The 15732-nt window shown below is 39.1% G+C and overlaps 1 long non-coding RNA gene across 1 annotated transcript; it reads right to left on the reverse strand.

Moving 5' to 3' along the window:
• Window positions 1-519: 519 nt before the first annotated feature.
• LOC145824515 (uncharacterized) lies at window positions 520-4750 on the reverse strand. Its single transcript, XR_014366098.1, has 3 exons — window positions 4544-4750; window positions 4277-4370; window positions 520-956 (listed from the first exon to the last, which is right to left on the reverse strand). It is a non-coding gene; the product is annotated as an uncharacterized LOC145824515 (long non-coding RNA).
• Window positions 4751-15732: the final 10982 nt, after the last annotated feature.

A 15732-nucleotide genomic window follows, 5' to 3' on the forward strand; every position in this document is an offset into this window, starting at 1 on the left:
GTAAAAAGTAATAAATTAAACATTAATGACATACTTTGTATGTCGTATATAACTTTTTACGACATTTTTGTCATGCCATAAATCATCATACTTTCCGTGACATAATTTTGTGCCTCGTAGAAGGTTATTTCAAAAAAATTAATGGCATACTTTGTATGCCGTATATAATATTTTACAGCATTTTCTTGCATGCCATAAATCATCACATTTTTCACAACATAATTTTGTATGCCGCAGAAGGTTATTTTTAATATATTTATGACATACTTTGTATGCCGTATATAATCTTTTACGACATTTTCTTACATGCCATAAATCATTACACTTTTCATGGCATAATTTTGCATGCCGTAGAAAGTTATTTTTAATATATATATATATATATATATATAGGAATATGACCTTGCCTAACCGTATGTAGACAGTAGTTTATAAAATGCAACCTGTTTCAAACCAAGCAGAAGCAGCAACTATGAAGTAAGCAAAAAAATCTAATATCCATACACCAAACAACCTGCATACTAACTTTCATCCTCAACTTTTATCATATCAAGCTGATAACAACCTCTAACATACAAATCAAAAAAGGTGTCCAAATCATAAGATTCACTAATCTCTAAAATACGACTTTAAACATCTAAAAAATATAACTATAAATCGTAAATCAATTAGTCAAATATTTAGTCCAAAAGAATGAATTGACTAGGCCATGCAACTGTACTTCCTATTGCATCTTGAAGATCATACATCTCATGAGTAGAACGAAACAACGGCACGCTGACTGTCACATGGTTCACCCATACTTTCCAACACAAAGGTCCAAGAGTCGCATGATGCACCTTTGACTTGGGATCCCTTGATGCAATTTGGCCTTCTACAACCACCAAGTTCGACCCCTCCCAATGCAACAACTTGCATTTGACATTCTCTAAGCTCGACACACCATTACTTTGATCCTATACAAATTAAGAGTATATAAGCACACTGCATAACATTCATCCCATTTATGAAGTATTAGTTCAACAAAGGAAATAAAAGTGTCAAAAAGCTTTAATGAGAACTCACTTATATATGTCATCAATGTCAGAAAAGAAAATTTCAACCTGATGAATACATATTTTGAGGTGGTCACACTTATGAGTCTACTCAACCTGATGAATTTATAAAAACTAAACGGACATTCTAATTCAAGTGGATCTCTAATAAGTCCCTTAGTTTTTCACTAAAGAACACAAGAAGATAATTTTGGAGTCCTCATTATGAGAGTTATATTAAAATAAATAAATAATAAAAAAACACAAATCTAAAAGTGTTAAAAAAGCTATAATTAAAAAAAAATTGAGAAAAAAGATTCTACCCAAGCAGATGAAACAGGTAGCCCACTCTCCCCTACTCTCTCTTTCTTTCTCAAAGAAAAATGCCAATTAGGCAGATGGTTAGAAGATTAACAACAATAAATCTAAGTCATTGTAGAGAAAAACAAATATCAATATCAGCCACCTCTGAACTTTGATTTCTGTTTGTGAACAAAAGCTAAATACAAAATCTAAACACAATGTTTGTGAACCAAAATGGGAATTTTTTCCCTTAGGCAGATGGTTAGAAGGCACCTTCCAGAGAAACAAAAAACACTAAATGTCAGAGACTACGCACCCAATGTTGGTGATAAAACTGGTAGTGAAGGAACCATCAGAGAAACGCAAAAGAAGGCAACTCTTACCCACACTTGCAAAACAGGTAAAAAGAAACAGATAAATAATTCTTGATTATAGTTTATGAATATTACAAAAGCTCAGAGAACTATATAATCAGTACACGTCAAATTATCTCCAACTATGGGTACAAAACACACATGTACTAGACTTGCTACTATGCCCTCAAGAACTACAAACATGGTGGACACAAAGCCCTTGCAGTAACAGTTTGTATACCAAGTGGTTATTTTTCCCTAAGCATTCATCAAATCACAATGCTGACTTCCATCTAACCCAAATTATATTATTTGAATTTAAATAGCAATTACATCAGTATAGGGGGAGAGAAATTCACTAGCAACAACAATCAACAGAGAAGGATTTGATATTTGATCTCACAAACTCCTCAAATCAAGTTCACTTTATGCCATGGAACTAAAGCAATACATTACCATTTTTAATTAGGTTATTCTAGCAAAATTCCACAAAACAAACAAACTGCCTCAAAATTTAAGGATAGAGTTAACACCATATCAACTAGACATAATCATCCATTAATGAACTGCATAGACTATAAAACCTAATAAGATTGCTAATTCAGCGGATATTGTGGGATTGAAATTGACTGAACACATAATATGCAGCAGCTTCACTGTAAACTACATCTCAACACTGTCTCAGTAGAGAATATAGAGGTAGAATGTCAAATTCAAGCACCTGCTATTCACCCAAGTCTGTGTGGATAAATGAATAATCACTTAATGTTTAAACAAAATGACAGCAGGACAAGATTTTTTTATCTTCATCTCAGTGAAAAGATAAAATACCAAATCTTGTTATTTTTCTGGTATTCAAGCATACTAGAATATGTAATATCATAATAATGGTAGAAATTGATTCATTTTTGTTTTGACATTCTATACAAAAATCCCATAACAAGTCTAAGGGGCAGAACTCTATTCTAGGCATATTTTATCAACTCTTTTCCATTTGTCTCTGTTGCAAATTTCAATTTAAGTAAAAAATTTCATACATTCCATATCGGGGATTGGGTAAAATTTCATGTAATTCAGTACACAGAATAGAATATACAAGAGAACATCTGCGACAAAAAAAAAAAAAGAGTAAAAAATCACAAAAAGACAAGAAAAAAATTTGTCATTCCAAAAGCTAAAAAGTCAAAAAAGCCAAACAAGAATACTAAACGACTAAAAAAGTTTCAAGTTAAAATAGTAAAAAAAAAGTCAAAAAAATCAACTAAAAAAGTCATTGTCAAACGAGCACTTACTTCAAAAAGATTATTGAAAGGTTGCTCGGTTTTAATTTTAAGATTTTAAAATTAAATAAAATGTAATCTGAACAACAAATTATTAAAAAAAAAATGGCACATGATGTATATCACTTTAATAAGTTCAAATGTTAAAAGTAGAACAACAATCTGTGCAGTTGTTGCCAAGTCTTACAAGTTAAATCCAAAATATTTACAGCTTTGGTGTGTTACAGCTATACCATTAAGTGACAAAACATCAGAAAAATTAGGGTATGCCACATGATATGGGTTCTTATTCTAAAATTCAGGCTAAGAAGAAGATAAGAGGACACAAGAATATTACACAATGATATATCTTCTGTTAACCTAGTCAATATAGTAAAAACTAAAAAGTAATAACTAAGCAAAGTTGAATGCCACATTCAGGGTATTTGTGTTCTCCTATTCCATCAGTTCTTCCTACTATCAGTGTGTCTAGACTCAGATTACTTTCTTTTTCATTTCACATAAATGAACGGACTTTGGATACAGAGAAAGGTAAGGTGGAATCAGAGAAGCATGATAAAAAAGATCTTTGCTGTAGGAGTGGTTTTCGTTCCACGTAAGCCAAACCCCATATTCAACTAAGAGTAGAAACAAGTAGAGTTTACTGACTGTAAAAAGATAAGTAAATCCATATTACATCTTAAAAAGGAATAAAAGATGATGGGTGATATGACAACTAGTCATTGCAAAGCAATTTCACACACACCAAGAATGAAAACTGAAATTACTACATAAAGTAAAACAATTACACTCCAAAACCTTTCACATATTTATTGTTTTGGATAAGTAAATCATAGTCCAAAACCCATTGATTTTTCCATCAGAGAAAAGAAAACCAATGATACACCACAAGGAAAGCAAGTAATAAAATAAACGAATAAGTTTGTGTACTTGCATAACGTATTCAAACATATAAAGCTTGCAATAGACTTGACAACACTTACCAATAAGACGATCTTCAAAGGTGTCCTGGTTATGACCCTTTGAATTTTAAATAAAACCAGAAGGAATGTAAACATTTGGAACCAATCATTGTGAATGAATACAGGGACTAAATAAGAGGTCTTCCATGTGAAGTGTTGAACTCTTAGATTTTGGAAACGAGTTATTTGTGATGACTAAAAAGAAAACTGTTTTTGAAAATTTTAAATTAGTTTGTCTTACTGACTTTTAAAATTTTAATCCAATGATACAGATGTGTAGAGCCTGAGATGTTGAAATCAAGCCGGCCATTTTGGTATGATGTACAAATAAACAGAGCTCTTACAGTGTTGCTTCAGAAAGCGGAGGTCGCCTTTTGTTCATAAGCTCCTGTCTCTCTATGAATCCTTGCTGCTTGAGATCATAAAGTTGAAATAAAACTGCAAGGGAGAAAAATTTAGGTTAATTGAATAGAAATCAAATCAAAATCAAAATCAAAAATCAAAACCCTAGAAATCAAAATCAAAACTCTAGAAATCAAATCAAAATCAAAGAGAGGTGAGAGAGGAGAAACTGAATTAATCGAATAAAGGATGCAATCCTAGGCTCTCACCAAATTAATCCAAGGCTCTCACCGAATTAATCCAAGGCTCGGAATTAGAATCAAATGCCAAGCTCAGAATCAATCGATTGGTGCTCATGTAACTAACATCATCGGAGGGGTAGTGGCTGGTGGTGGTTGTTGGTGGCTTGCGGTGGTCGCTGGTGGTGCTGGTTGTCGTTGGAGAGAAAGAAGAGAGAATGAGAAGAGAGAGAGAGAGAGAGAATAAATGTGTGAGCTAATAGATTGCTATAAATTTGCTCAAAAAAAAAAAAAAAAACCTGGGATGCAAAAAAATTGTGTAATTTTAACAATATTAATAAAAAAGAAATTGGAGTAGAAAATTTTAGAAAAAAAAGACTTAAGTATAAGTTTATAAATTATTTTTGTATTAAAAAATATCTAGATTATAAATAAAAATTTGTCATATCTACTAGAAATTTATAAATATTTAAGGTCTATAGTATGCCGTGAAAATATACATTTTTTTACGGCATACTTTTGTATGTCATAAAAAAATCGGATTGAATTTTTTTTTTTAAGAAGTTTTCACGACATTCATTAGCATGTCGTGTAAAGTTATAATATTTTACAACATAAAATGTATGTCGTCTTAAGTGAAAATATTTTATGACATATTTTTGTAAGTCGTGAAAACATATATTTTTTACGGCATATTTTTGTATGCCATAAATATATGAATTAACGACTTACATGATATGTATGCTGTTATTGACAAAACATTAACGGCTTACAAAAAAAATATATCTTAGAATGTACTAACTACGACATGCATTTAATGTATGCCGTAAACATAATGCCGTAAATAGTGACTTTTGTTGTAGTGCACCATCCCTCGTTGGGAAAATTGACTAGCCGATGGCGGAAGAAATAAGCTCAAGCTAAGTACTCGGGGCAAGAGTCCACTATCTTTAGCTTATTCATAAGCCATACCTGGGAATGGATGAAAAATAAGAGAGATTAAAGAATAGAGAGAAGTATATTGAGAGAAAAGTAAGAAAAGGGCTTTGAGGGAAAAATAGAGCATGAGTGCCGAGTGATGTGAGAAACACATATGAGAAAGGATGGGAAACAATACCTAAAGAAGTAGTGGACTCCCCGCGAATCTGGTAGTCTCTTGCCGATGAAACGCATCTAAGCCAATCAGGGTCTCGGCCAGCGCCAAACCAATGCAACTCTTACCTTCTTCCAGACCTTGGGCCACTTCGATCAATTGAACGTTGGATTCGCCGAAGCTAGCGGTAAGAAATAAATGAGCAAGCATACATAAGTAGAGGGCATGTTGTCGAAAACCTCGCCAGAGAAGGTCTCCTCTATCACCGACATCAGAAAATCAATGAATCAAGCTGGGTACATCTAGCTCTCTGTTGTGAACCAAAGATCGAGCCTTGTGCAAAGTAAGCCCACACATCCGTCCTAAATCTTGGGCGTGGCCAAAACGGGGCTAGGGCATGATTTTCTCATCACACCAGGTTTCCATCAATGCCTAAAATTCTTCATGATTTGGGCACATTTCTTGTGCTCCGAAGTGCAAGACGTGTGTAATCGGATCCCAGCATCAAGCTACGACATGGAGGAATAGAAAACAAAGTGGAGTACAACTCAATGAAAGAGTGCATTTATGCGGAAACCCCAGAAATTTACCTTTTCCGTGCCATGTCACGCCCCACTTTTTATTACTCGAAGTCATTACCAAATTCATTAACTTAATTCAATTTCAAGGATAACATACGGAAATAAACTCACACATTCAATCCGTAGAAGTGATTAACAGTACTCTCATTCGTATGCAAAGTAAATATTACATGAACATACTTAATAAATTGCCCTTGGGCTTACATCACTTAAGGTACAAGAAGAAGGGTGTAACCCTTTTACAACAATGGCATTCCGCCAACATAACTGAGGCCCCGTGGCCAGTAAATAAGTAGATCCAAATCTTGCAGCTCAACCTGCTTAATACCTGAAAAAGATTCAACAACGTGGGATGAACATATAGTCCAGTAGGGAACTCAACATGATCCTCAACAATAACAACTTACAGATAGCTATGATCATGAACACTCATTCTCGTACTAGAATAGTAATGTGACAGTTTATACAAAATATATATGTATGAACTTTTCTCGAAAACAACCGTTTCATTTAACGCTACAAGTGGTTTGTCTTTCCTTTTTCCTTTCATTAATCCCCATTCCCAATCTTTCATAACATTAACAAATACTTAGGAAGTAATCTCACTTAGCCCGATACCCTCTTCCATTTCCTATACATACTCAGATGTACCTTTTCAAACATGTTTATCTATAAAACATTCGTTCTCCTCCACACTTTCCAAAAGACAAAAATGACATTTTGGTTCGTTTCCATTTCTATCATAACTATGCATGCATATCTTTGTAAAAATATAAATTTACAACCCACCAACGCGTATACAATCAACCAATGGAGTAACTCGGCCCTCCGAACTGTAACCAATCAAATCCATGATATTTTCAGTTACAACGAAACAACAACAATCCCATTTCGCTCTACTAGCTATGTGCGTAGTAAGCCAACAATACACCCCACTCAACAACGTTAACAACAAGCCAGTTTACCAGGCGCTAGCTGGAGGGGTATGGTACCTTCGATTATTAGCGCAGTCAGTTCTCCAGGCGCTAGCTGGAAGGTAACGGTACCTTTGATTATAAGCGCGGGGTATAACACCAACAATCACAGCACATCAAGGCATAACCAACATGTATAATGCATATACATAAACTATCAAGACACCAGCAATGTGTTAAAATATATGAACACATGACTATCCCCTTCTGAGCAAATATACATATATATAATGTATCTAGCACTTCGTCACATACGATGTTCAATTAATCAATGGCAAAATGCATACCCGACAATTCTACACAATCGTGTCATCCTCCACCGATGACCAAGGACCAAACCTCTAGATGCATATAGTTAGTACATCTATTAAAAGACTCAAATATCATGAATCACGAACCCAACAATAATATTAACATGATAGTTAAAGATACAACTTCTACATGTGCGTTCAACACTCAAGATACAACAATCCAATTCTCAAACTTATTTCGAAAACACTTCCCTCATTTTCACAAAAACGATTCCATTTCCTTTTTGTTATCACAAAACCAACTCCACTAATCTTGCTTTCATAAAATCAACTCCAAAGCCATGGTTAATCCCTTAGGCATTAACACCCTTACCACACTCATTTTGACAAAAGAGATTTACACACAATGGTCAACAAACCCCCATTTTAATTTACCCAACCAAAATATAATTTAGGGCTTTTCTTCATTTAACTACAACATGCTAATTTATATTTTAATTAGCCAAGACAACAATCAATGAAGCCAAAACCATTCTCCACACAACCAACCCTAGGTTTATCTCATGATTTTCAAACAAATCCAACATGATACAATTTTCAAGCAATACAAAATTACCACATGTCTATCTATAGACGGAGTATTGAAAAAGAACAAGGAGAATCCCTACCTCAAATGGAGAACTCAAAAGGAGAAGATGACCCGAAATCAAAGTGCTCCAAATCCCAAATTTCTTGGATCACAACGAAGCCCTCGACGATCAACACACTTCTTACAAATGCCCAAGGTGAGGAAAACACTCTAGCTAGATCAATCCTAAGAGAGAAGTTAGGTTTTAGAGTGAGGTGCTCTCCAATGGCTTTTTCGGAAAAGTAAGAGAGAGAAAGGAAATGGAAAAGTGATTCAAAAAGCTGAATCTCGGTGTGTTATACAGGTCGCCCCGCTCGAGCGTCGAACTCCCCGCTCCCCGCTCGAGCGTCACTCACAGATCCCTGCTCGAGCGTCCAATCCCTCGCTCGAGCGGTGGATGCACACTCCCAGAACTATTACAGACAAGATTCCCGCTCGACCGTCAAACTCCCCGCTCGAGCGTATACCACTGCAGACGAAAATACTAGATGGGTGATCTTCCCGCTCGAGCGCCAACACCCCCGCTCGAGCGGACAAGCAACAACAGAGTCCCGCTCGAGCGTCAAAAGAGCCGCTCGAGCGGAGGGACCAAAATCTGGGCAAGGATTTCTAAGTTTTAAAACATCACCAACCTATTCCCAACAAGTCCAACACAACCCAAAGCTCTAAGATAAAGAGTAAGGGATAGAAAAGAGGATAAGACAACAACAAATCTACGGAACCAAGTCCGGATTACAGTTCAATAACAATAGGGAATACCGGGATCGCTATAACCTCCCCCTTTAAAGTAGCTATCCAATCCGTGAGCTTCTTGGCAAGGAATATCTCCATTAATGGAAGAAATAGCAGCTGAAATGAGGTTTTGGAGGAGAAATCATGAAGCAAAATCTTTTGTAGAAGATAAGGCTGTGAGTGGAAGCCAGCTGTCAACAACACCTCTTGTGGCCAGCAGGCCACCTCCTCTGGCCGATAATTCCTACCTCTATCCAGTAGCTCTCATTTCTAGCCTGTCGTTTACCTGTGTGTTGGGTAATGTTGGCAGGTTGTGTTTTGTCTTGATCTTTGCGTGTTTTAAGGTCTTGTTTTGAGTATTTTGGTTTTAACAAGTGTATTTATTTGTATTTGAGTTGTTTTTGCTTTGTTTATCGAGTTGTATTTTGTATTTTGGTTGTTAGCCAACTCATTACCTAATTAAGAACGTCATGCCAATACAAGTGTTCAGTATTCGATTCCATGTCCATTTCATGGAAAAAATGGTGCTCACGATGCAAAAATAATAACACTTTTCATAAAAACTGTGAGGTTTTATTCTGATCATGCTTTTTTACAAAAGAGGAGCACAAGTTTCAAAAGCAAAAATAAAACCTATCTGAAGCTATACATGTGCTAATGTTACCAAACAAAAAGAAACTAAGCAAAAAGTGCAAAAACATCAGCGCAGGTCATCTCAAGCTCAAGAGGCCCTCTTCGTTCTCTTCCTCAGAGAGTAGTCGAGAGCATTGTCTCCATTGGCACCGCTGTCAAAATCAAACACTAAACCAGAGCTAGTATCATCTTCCCTCCTCACATCATCATCTCCACTTTCTGATGACTCAGAGTGCCGACTCACTGCCTCCTCGGAGTCACTAGTCTTAGCATCATCGTCCTTCAAAATGGGCTCTGATGGACTGCTCTGGCCTCAAGTGCCCCTATCCCTGCCTTGACTGTGGCGCGTATCTCAGCCGCATGCTGCGGCCTATCACTCTCTCTTCCCTGCTGCTGGAGGAGATGTTGTCAGTGCTGCCACTAGTGCCCTCAATATAGATGGAATATGAAAAGAACAGTTGTCAACATATCAGCTACAGTGTGTGTATTAGATATAGGCATAGTATGCAGAATAAGTGTCATGCAGAAATCAGATAGAGTGTGAGTACAGTGTGCCAACGTAGTGTATTAGTGCAGCTTGGGAAAGACTACGGTTGAAATGTCGATGTATCAATAGAAATATGATAGCATGATGCACAAAACGAGTTAGTAATGAAATGCATGCTAAACTGAAGGAAATTACCTGGATACTATGGAGACCAAGCAACATCTCCCTCCTCTGCACCGTACCCATCAGAGAAGCGACCAGCTCGAGAAGGCTCCCTGTATACTCTATAGATGCCTGTAAGTGCATTTGGATGATCAATGTATGGGATAAACATATTTGAAATGGAAGTGTGGGGTGCAAATTGTAAAGTGTAGTCCATACCTGAGACGTGCCTCGAACTCTAACATACTCGTGCCCAGCCTTTGTCGGCTCGATCGAAATCTGGTAAGCAGTCCTAGTCGGTCGTCAACATGTGAGCGCAGTGGGAAGCTCCAGCCAAGGGGTACAACGAGGGGAGCCCCTCTAGTATGGGCCTTGGTCGCCCAAGCCGTTTCGCTCGCCACAAGAGCCCCTACTCCCTCGCTTGCGTGAGCGCCAGTCAGAGGAGGCATAAGGTGGGTCTGAATAAATATCGTATATTTGCCTTCTCCTCTGAAGAAGTCAACGTCTAGGCCTACCATGAACTGTATGACTGCGTCAACTGGTAGGCTATTTGTTGTCCTCATAGACGTTGGGGGTGGCATTGGAATGACTGGATCAGGCAAGCCCACAGTCTGGTGAATGAATCTCTCACTCAAAAACCAAGCCCGGCAGAATGGGCCCTCTAGCAAAATCCAGAAGCGCGATGTGCCCCAAGCTCCCGCATACTGGTCTCTCACCTCGGTCGGCATCATCGCCCAAGGCTGCCACATGATCTATAAGCAGAGAATGTATAGATTGTTAGTCGCTGTCAGTTGCCAAAGTATGATCAGAATATCAGAATAGTAGTAAAGCAAAAAATGACTATAAGTTTGGGGTTACCTCGTGGGCGGCTGTAGACGTGCCCGAACGCCTCAGGAGGATGAGTCCCGTTCTGTTCGTATTGGGCTCACTACAGTTCGGACTCTCAAATTGTCACGGTTCTTGATCTGAACCAAAGAGTCCAAATTCGACAAATCGTTTTGAGAAAACAAATTTTTAGAAAAGAAGTGCCAAACATGGATTGCTTTGCCAGATACAGAGTCGCCACCTAAATACTTTTTATAGGGGAATTTAGGAAACCCTGACTCGGTGCCAAAGGCCACGTGTCTGTCATCACCAAAGTTGCCTTGGCTCGGGAGCTTGGGTACGATTGGGGAAGGTCAGCTATGAGCACCCCCTCTCGCCTGATCCGAAGATCGGCCTCTACTAACCACAGTATCTGATTTTGAAAACGTTATGTGTTCTTATTCCAGTTAATTAGCTAGAATTACTATGTGATGCGCACAACACAAAAATATAGACTAGATCGCCTAATTTGGAACGAAGCATTGCATATCCGTTTGTTTGAAAAACAGTTTGAAATTTGCTACTCGCAAGTAGGCTAAAGCACGAATTTCAACGAGTTATTCCAACTCAAACAACCCAACCTTCACCCACAGGCATTCAAGCAGTTTATATCACATAAGCATCTAGCCACATGGTAAGCATGCTGTCATGTTGACATTCACACTCATGCGAGATGCTAAAGCATAAAAATACTTACAATGTACTCCGAGCCAAGACAAGAACATGTTAGCAATGAATGCATGATCCAAGTCCATGTTAAGTGTCTAATGCAACGCATACAGAATGCAATCTAGAGGAGGCTCGGGTAATCTAAGGATGACATACGAAAATGCACAGATAGCATGTATTCAAGTTAGATTTGAAATACTTTATGCAGTTAGCATGATGCGCCGAGCCTGGTGCATGCAAGACTAATGAATGATGCATGCGTGCATAGCATAAGGTATGCTAAAGTAAAGATGTCCTAATACTAACCATCAAAGCAGGTAAGTAAAAGGGAGAAAGAAGTGGGGGTTGGAAGACATGAACACACGCACCCACACTTATTACAAATTCACCCTCGCTCGGAGGGACCAAAAGAATAATACAAATTAATTAACCTACAAGCTAATTAATTATTACAGACCACCTAATAAATTAAGCAAATTAACTAAGCTAAGAAAGTAGTTAAGGCCTCGGGAAGAGGATCCAATGCACACGTGCTCGGGTTTGCTCGGAAATCCAACGCCATGCACAAGTTTGCCTCTGCTTTGACTGTTCTGCTTCTCTGAAAATTGCACAACTCCAAAGGTTGCTTCTCTGAGTGTTGTGGAACACCACCGGCTGAGTGGGATCATCACCGGCCGTTTTGAAGTGGTCATCGACCATCCATTGGGCTCTCGGCCAAATATATTTGGTCGGTCGGCAGTATATATGGCCGGCCGGCCAAAACTTCCTGCAGAAACCTGTTTGACAGCAGTAGAGGGCAGGCAAGGCATGGCAATGTATTTCAAGCAAATGTATGCACCAACATATCCCCTACCATGTTTATGACTCAAAGGGACACGGTCCTCGATTCTTGGACCGTCAATCGCGCATTTCAATCCATGATGGCCTAAGAAACCAAGCATGCACTTTGATTTTAAATGAAATGCAATGCAAATAAGCAAACAAAGGGGCTTTCAACCTCTATCATGGCTTGATCAAGAGGTGAAAGATGCATGCAAATGCAATGCAACCTAAGTATGTTAACTAGGCATGCAACATGAGCATATGGGAAGCATGCAAGGCATATAACAAGCATGCAAGTTAAATGAGCATACAAGGCACAATGTCAACACCCAAGCATGCAAAACATATGGCATGTTAAGCAACCAAAACAAGGAGGAGAATACGTGCCAAATGCAACATCATTTCAACATGCCACAACATGTCTTAAGCTAAGCATGCAACAACATGCCAAAGGGTGAACTTAAACTAAATTAGGCAGCCCTTAAACAAGCCTAAAATAGTGGTCAATGCTATGGAAATGATAACCAATACACACACACACATGCATGCAAATGGGCTAACACTTGAACATCAAATAAGCAACCTTTAAGCACACTCAAAGGAAGACAAACACGGGCATATGGCATGTATCATAAGCTCTGAAATTGCATGAAAAAAGAGGTGCCAAACCAAGTAATCAAAACAAGCAAAGCATGCAATAATGGTCCAAGTACTTAAGGCAAGCTAAGGAGGTATTGAACTACCCTTAGCAAAACCAAACATGGCATGAATTAAATGATCAAAACAGAGTTTTAACATATTAAAACAAAGCCTAAAGACCACTTAGATGGCATCTAAATGATTTAAATTCAAGGGCATGCACAATGACCAAACATGGAGCATAAGGCACAACCTCATAAGGCATCAAAGAGGCATCAAAGGCAAGCATACAAGCATGTTATAAGGACTGAAATAACAAGGTAAGTGGTTCCAAACCACTGAAACACTGCAGGTAATCCATGCTACACACTCACACGCCCAAGGCTAACAAGCCAAAATGCAAGGTGGCTATACTAAGCGTGTGATGGTCGACCAAAACAACCAAAAATAGATCTTGAGCATGATAAAACAAACACAAAAGCTTCACAAAGCTTGGCCAAAATCATGCTAGAACAAGGATCAAAACTTAAAGCATGTTAAGACCTAAACATGGCATTACAAGGCATGTATGCTAAGCAAGCATGGTGTACCAAAACCAACTAAAAACAGAGCTATATTATGACATAATAAGCACAAAAATCAGTTAAGGCATGGTTAACATACACTTAAACTAGATGCTTCCTCAAGAGGCAAAAAATAGCCCTTTTCAATCACAACAAGGAGAGGGGGTGGCCCTCTCCTTCCTAGGACCTCAAGGCACCATCCTCACCTCTGAAATCCCTCAAGATTTAAGTGGTGAGGAGGCCTAAACACAATGGTCCCGGAGCTCAACCAAAATGGCACAAAACAAAGGCCTAACAAGCCTTAAGAGGGGTCAAACAACCCCAAAGCTTAAAACACCCTTAACAAACTATTTAGAGCACTCAAAAAGAGAACTTTTATATGTTATATGCTAAGCTCAAAAACAAATGGAAGATAGGCTAAAAAGCTTTGCAAAAATGGGTTAAAAAGGGACAAAAGTCTAACCCTTGAAGCACAGCAGCAAATCAGCAACTTTTGGACCAAAAAGGGCTTCAAATAACCCCAAGACTCACCTCCAAGGACCTCAGCTCAATATAGGGAGTAGAGAACTAGGTGTTTGTGTGCAAAAGTGTAAAGAAAATGCACTTTTAAGCACAAACAAGCCCTAAACCTTAGAGAGAAAGGCAAAAAATGTAGAGAGAGAGAGATTTTTTGCTCCAAGTTGTATATCTCTTCCTCATTTCTTCTCTCCTATGTGAGAGAGCTTGATTGATATAGATATGTATCAATCTGCAGCTCTTCAGAACACCCACGTCCAAGTATGGGTTGGGGTATGGCCTAGAATGACAGCTGCCAGCTGTCTACAGAAATATCTGTTGAAAACCACACTTGGCCAGCCGGCCATCACATTTGGCCGATGGCAACAAAACACAGCCGGTGGCCTCAAGCCATGGCCGGTGGAATGTGGGGATGTCCCAAAAGCCATTCCCTGCCCTCCAAAGCAAAAACACAAGTGTTTGGTGCAAAACCAGACGCAAAACGGTCGAGTCGAGAGATCCTGAGGCAAGGCGCGCAGCCGAGGCCTCCGGGAACTCAAGACGAACACAAACAAGGATGATCACCGAGTGTTCAAACGGTGACGTCCAAGTCTTGAGGACGGTCAAAAATGGAGTGTTTACAGCGGCCACTGTATCAAAGTAATGATAGCAGAACGTGAAGGTCTCATGACTCCGGCGCTGACACCAACCATCGTACCCTCGTGAGCAAGGGACAAAAGGGGAGAGCTCCTTCATAAGCTCTGGAGCGAGGGCTGGAAAATATGCGTAAACCCATAACTGCAAGGAAAGGGCAGCGATGGATCAACAGTGTCGACAGATATAGAAAGTGCAAAGCAGAAAGCACAGGGCATGAACTGATACAGGAAGTGCAAAGCAGAAAGCACAATAGTATGAACAGATATAGAAAGTGCAAAGCAAAAAGTATAACAGTATGAACAGATATAGAAAGTACGAAGTAGAAAGCACAGGTGTCGAACAGATATAAAGCAGAAAATGTGAAGTAGAAAGTATAAGTTCAAAGAGGGAAGTGATGTGCATACCTCCCAGGCTCCTCAGTAGCCTCCGATCCGCTCTCTCATAGCCTCCAATCCGCTTTCCCCTCATGCGGGAGGTGGAGCTCATATAGTCGTAAAGGGTGGCGAAACTAGCTCCGTCCCAATCATAGAATCGCACTTGGGGCAGTGTCACCAGGGTGCTCAGTAGGTATAAACCCACGGTGTTCCACTTGTTCGAAAACAAGGTTGTACCGAGGACAAACATCAGGAAGCCTTGGTGTATTGCTTCACCTCCTCTGGTGTCTCAGGTTCACTCCTGCGGAATCGCTCGGTGAACTAATTGTATCTCATCATGGTCGGTCGGTATAGTAGTGGGCGTGCCCCCAGCAGGTGGATCCAAGCGGCCTCCCACTTACCCATATTTGTATCGAAGAGGATCATATCACCCCTTACTCCTAAGCCGGTGGTCATGGCAAAGTCATAGGGAGTCATCGTAATCTCCCCAGCAGTAGAGAGGTGGAAGGAGTTAGTGGTGTCCCACCACCTCTCCACTAACGCTCCAAGTAGTGGCCGGCTCGCTATGACGCGTGACAGTCCGGAGCAGAAAAGG

The sequence above is a fragment of the Camellia sinensis genome, chromosome 4, assembly GCF_055761805.1.
Source record: "Camellia sinensis isolate YWXY chromosome 4, ASM5576180v1, whole genome shotgun sequence".
NCBI classification, from domain to species: domain Eukaryota; kingdom Viridiplantae; phylum Streptophyta; class Magnoliopsida; order Ericales; family Theaceae; genus Camellia; species Camellia sinensis.